Source organism: Ceratotherium simum, chromosome 7 (genome assembly GCF_057802395.1).
Source record: "Ceratotherium simum simum isolate JZ-2026a chromosome 7, ASM5780239v1, whole genome shotgun sequence".
NCBI classification, from domain to species: Eukaryota; Metazoa; Chordata; class Mammalia; order Perissodactyla; family Rhinocerotidae; genus Ceratotherium; species Ceratotherium simum.
This window is the reverse complement of record NC_141906.1, coordinates 21,804,382-21,810,515: the sequence shown is the minus strand read 5'-3', so window position 1 is coordinate 21,810,515 and position 6,134 is coordinate 21,804,382.

The window sequence follows — 6,134 nt, the reverse complement described above, 5'->3', positions numbered from 1 at the left end:
CAGAAGCAACAGGAACCGCAGCAGAACTTGTGACCCAGCCCCCAGTGGCAGCAACCCTGACACCACCTCCACCAGCAACAGGGACTATATAAAGTCACCAGACCCCTGCCAGCTACAGTGACACCTGTGAACCCAGCACCCCTGACAGCAGTGCAATCAGCACCTAAAGTCAACCCAGGAACAGCAGTGTAGGTGGTGCATGGGACAGCAGCACCTGAGCCTGCAGAGACCCAGTGGAGGAGCACGAGACACAGGTGACCAGAACCAAAGTAATCAAAGCTGCATCCAAATAAGAAAAGGTGATTACCACCACAAATGTGCCAGCAGAGGATCAATTCACCAAACACCATGAAGAACTACAGTAATACTGCAAAACAAAGAAAATGACAACTCTCCAGAAACCAAACTTGAAGTAACAGAAGACCACAGTCTAAATGACAGAGAATTCAAAATAGCTGTCATAAAGAAACTCAATGAGTTACAAGAAAACACGGAAAGACAGTTCAATGAGCTCAGGAATAAAATTAATGAATAGAAGGAACACTTCACCAAAGATATTGAAGCCCTAAAAAGAAACCATACAGAAATTCCAGATATGAAAAACACAATTAATGAGATAAAAAATAATGTAGAAAACATAAAAAATAAAGCAGACCTTTTGGAGGAGAGAATTAGTGACCTGGAAGATAGAAATCTAGAAATGCTTCATGTGGATGAAGAGAGAGAACTAAGATTTAAAGAAAAATGAAGAAATTCTTCAAGAAAGCTCTGAGTCAATTAGAAGAAAGATATGACTCAATTAGGAAAAGTAACATAAGGATTATAAATATTCCAGAGGGAGAAGAGAGTGAAAAAGGAGCAGAGATCTTGTTCAAAGAAATAATAGCTGAGAACTTCCAAAACCTGGGCAAGCAACTGAACATACAAGTCCATGAAGCCAATAGAACTCCTAATTACATCAATGCAAAAAGACCGTCTCCAAGTCATATAATATTAAAACTGTCAAAAGTTAATGACAAAGAAAAAATATTAAGGGCAGCAAGGGAGAAGAAAATAACCTACAAAGGAACCCCTATTAGGCTTTTGGTGAATTTCTCAGCAGAAACCTTACATGCTAGGACAGAATGGAATGATATATTCAAAATACTGAAAGATAAAAACTATCAGCCAAGAATACCTTACCTAACGAAATTATCCTTCAGATATAATGGAGAAATAAAAGCTTTCCCAGATAAACAAAAGCTGAGGGAGTTGTTGCCACTAGATCTGCCCTAGAAGAAATGATGACGGGAGTCCTCCTACCTGAAATAAAAGGGCAAAGGTTTACAAAGCTTTGAGGAAGGAAGTAAATAGACAAAAATCAGAAAATTGCAGCTCTCTATCAGAATAGGTTAGCAAACAATTAACACAGAAAAGACAAAAGGAAAGAAAGCATCACAAACAACTGGAAACACTTTGATTTAGTCACAAACTCACAACACAGAAAAGAATAATTTGTGACTATAATAATACAAGAAGGGAAGAGGAAAAGGATGGAACATGCTTAGGCCAATGGAGATAAGAAGCTATCAAAAATGGACTATCTCGTCTATGAGATCTTTTATACAAACCTCATGGTAACCACTAAATGAAAAATCAGAGCAGAGTCACAAATCATAAATAAAGAGTAAACATAGAAAACCATCACAGTAAACCACTAAACCAAAATGGCAGTCAGAAATACAAGGGAGAAGAAACAATGGAAATATAGAACAACCAGAAAACAAGAGATAAAATGGCAGTATTAAGCCCTTGTATATCAATAATCACTCTAAATGTAAATGGATTGAATTCTCCAATCAAAAGACACAGAGCGGCTGGATGGATTAAAAAACAAGACCCAAAAATATGCTGCCTCCAGGAAACACATCTCAGCTCTAAAGACAAACACAGAGTGAAGGGATGGAATATGATCTCCAAGCAAATGGTAAGCAAAATAAAGCAAGTGTTGCCATACTTATATCAGACAAAACAGACTTCAAGATAAAAAAGACAATGGGAAACAAAGAGGAGCAGTATATAATGATAAAAGGGACATTCCACCACAAAGGCATAGAGCTTGTGAAAATATAAGCACATAACACAGGAACACCAAATTATATAAAGCAACTATTAACAGACCTAAGGGGAGAAATTGACAGCAACACAATAATAGTAGGGGACCTCAACACCCCACTTACATCAATGGATAGATCATCCAAACAGAAAGTGAATAAGGAAACAGTGGCCTTAATGAAACACTAGACCAGAATGACTTAACAAATATATATAGAAGATTCCATCCAAAAACAGCTAAATACACATTATTCTCAAGTGCACATGGAACATTCTTAAAGATAGACATTACGTTGGGACACAAGACAAGCCTCAAAAAATTTAAGAAGATTGAAATCATATCAAGCATCTTTTCTTACCACAATGCTATGAAACTAGAAATCAACTACAAGAAAAAAGCTGTAAAAGTCACAAATATGTGGAGACTAAACAACGCGCTACTGAACACCCATTGGAACATTGAAGAAATAAAAAAATACCTGGAGACAAAAGAAAATGAAAATACAACGTAGTCTTTAATAAATGAGAAGAAAGTGGGTAGTCAGTAAGGGACTCTGAGGACGATAGTATATTGTTTCATAGCTGGATAATATTGGCATCAATTACTGAAATGTTTTGTCCTAAACATGCAAATAAATGATTTAGAAATATGGTAAGAAGTTAGGAGAATGTCAACATTGTGTGCTGGTGTCTGTAGAATAGGGCAGTGAGCAACTTCTCTTCAATAGAGCTGACAAGCAGATGTGCCCTTCTCAGTCAACCAGTGTTAGTTAGATGAAGAGGTAGAGAATGTACTCTGTGAAAAGCTGATGCACGGAGTGCAGAGAAGATTCCAGAATGAAGTAAAAACAACTTAGGAGAAACCCCCGTAAAGAAAGAAGAATCCCAAGAGAGGATGCATAGAGTTGTGCTGGAGTGAATGCAGCTGAAGAGAGCTCCCAAACAGCATGCAGCTGGGATTCAAATCACAGCTACATTGATTATGGATGGTGTCAGAGCCTTTGGGGTCTCCAGGTCTCTCTTTATTTAATGTTGCATTATAATTTGGCTAGAGGTTCTCTGACTACCCATTTCATAAGCTTCATCATTCCATTTTCATAAATATTCCCTGCTAAGCATTAAGTCCTCAACCTCCTCATATAATTTTTTTAACTTTTTCATTTCATTAATTGTTTCAAGGCTCATTTTGAACCATATCTAAGATTTTTACATCTGCATCAAGGTCCAATTCTCTAAAGGCTAAAAACCAGAGCCATGAAGAAAATGAATCTCTTGGTAGTGTTCTGGTGCTTCATTTGTTAATTTTATATATAAAGAAGATCATACTGTTTTGAAAGAAAAATTTTAGAATCATTTTATTAAAATATCTTTTACACTAAAATAAAAGATTTATGTTATAGATTTGTACTAATTTCCAGTAAATCTTTGATTTGTGTTACAACTAATTAAGCGTATTTAATTAAGGGGAAAAGATGTATATTGAAATGGGTATTAAGTTATACTCAGCCATTCTTTTCAAGTCACAACACTGCATTTTTAGAATCACAGAAATATATTCCTATACCCCTCATCCCCCAAATTTTGAGTCCAAGATGTATCTTGAAAAACTATAAATTTTATTTTTAGCAGTTTCAAAATATATGGTGACTTACAATGACAGGTGAGGGAGATGTCTGAACAGAACTGGAGCACAGCAGGCTCTGGAGATCAGAGGACTCACAAAAAGAATAAATGAAATTTAAGAATTTCTTGTTTGGCTTGGAGGGCAATGAAGTTCCAATGCTCAGTAGGTAGGGACAATCAGTAGCCATTGTTATGTATTTTCATGCACAAAACCAAATTTTCTGTTGTTCCAAGGACTAAACGGTAGCCACAATTCATAGTTCACTGCCATTGATATCCTCTTTCTGTATCTCCTTTCCCTGCATCTCAATTCGTCTCCTCTCATGGCATGATGTTTGTTTACATGTCTGTGTCCCCACAAGACTGTAATATTCTCAGGGTAGTAAAACAGGAAAGCAGAAAGTTAGGCGGCAATGAAGTTGGGAGAAAATAAGAAAAGAGGGATGGAGGAAAGAAGGAAGTGGGAGGGAGGAAAGAAGCCAGGAAATATCCAAAAATAAATGTGGAGGTTAAGAAAAGAGAGAAATCCATTGTTGACGCCTTAACTTTCGCAGCGCTTTTGACCCCACATCCAGGATATTTGGCTTTTTGTTTGTCACTTTCCAGACCACAGGCTAAGTTCTCATGATTATAATTACCCAATTTAATCCTTACATTGAACCTATAGGAATTATTACTACCCCACCCTCCACCCCAAGCATCCACCCTCCCTCACCTGGGCAGAAGTGATAGGCCCAGGGTAACCATGCCTCTTCCCTTCCTGGGGCAGGCACCAGGGTCAGGAATTATTTTTATTATTCTTGCTTTACATATAAGGAAATTAAGGCTCAGGAGGTCAAACAATTTGCCCAGTTTAGAACAGCTAATAACTGGAAGAGCCATAAACCTAGATACTCCACACCCTAGCCTCTGTACAGAACATTCCAATCCAGGGCCCACTTCCCACGATGATTTTCCCCCAATTATCTTTATGACTTCTAGCTGAGAGGATGACTGTCCTATAAAGAGTCCTGGTTTTTGTACAGAGAATTGTGAGAATTGGTATTTATAAAAATTAATAACAATTTAACAGTAGTTTTATATCAGTTGACTCTAATAGTACAATGAAAGAGGGATGGAGGAAAGAAGGAAGGAGGGATGAGAGATGGAACCATGGAAAGAGAGAAGATAAATGTGAAGAGAAAGAAATGAATCATGTGTGATTTACTATGGGAGGTGATGGATATGTTAATTAACTTGATTGTGGTGATCATTTCACAATGTATATGTATATCAAAACATGAAGTTGTAAACTTTAACTATATACAATTCCTATTTGTTAATTATACCTGAATAAAGTTGAAAAAAATCATAGAGGAAACTTGAGAATATGGATGATTTAAATTTCATCCAGAGATTATTTTTGCTTCTGGCAGGTATTCAGGATGGAGGAGAACACCTTTATCTAAAATGATATTGAAATTGTTGGATGTTGAGTTTTAGTCTTTGTGATGACTGGACTACTTCCTATTTGCCCTTGCTCTCTGAGTGTGTTTCTCTTCAGGTGTTCCAACTGAAAGCATAGGATTTTTTACTAGGGCCTTCTCTCCTTGCTTGACCCTGAACTAAAATTTTTGTTTCCCAGCCTCATACTGCTTCAAAAATCTCTGTTTGGTTTATCAGCAAAGAATCTGGGTTATCTGCTTTTTAGCCTCTCAGACATTGCTTTTCATTTAGCAAATTCCTCAAGACAAAAAGTGATACAAAATGGTGGGCTCCCAATATGGGCTTTTTTTGCTCTCCAGGATTCTGGAACCTCAAGTCATCTTTGCCTTTGTAGCTCTTCTATGCCTTCAACACTTTTAATGAGGATACTGTCCATGTCTCCTCCCCCAAAGACATTTCTTCCAACTCATACCTATTCAACTTTTAGCAATGACTTCCTTTGGTTAGAATTGCCTTCTCCCTGTAATCCTTATTTACAAGCATTTATTAAGCAATGAATGTGCTAAACTCTATGGATAGATAGATTCCTTGTGACTAAAATCTACCCCTACCCCAAGGACCACTGGCAACTGCTGTAGTAGATATAAGCAGGAATGGCTTCTCAGAACGGCCTGGTGCCTGTGTCTTCCTCACCTGGCTCCTCTTTTTGAAGTACACTTTTTATTTCAAAATAATTGTCAATTCACATGCAGTTGTAGGAAAAAATACCGAGTTCTTATGTATCAATGTCTCCTAATGGGAACATCTTGTGAAACTATAGCACAATATTACAACTAGGGTATTGACATCGATATAATCAATGATCTCATTCAGATCTCCCATTGTAATATTAGTCATTTGTCTGTGAGTGTATTTAATTCTAAACAATTTTATCACATGTGTATGTTGATGTAACAGCCACCACAGTAAAGATAGGGAACACCTCCATCACC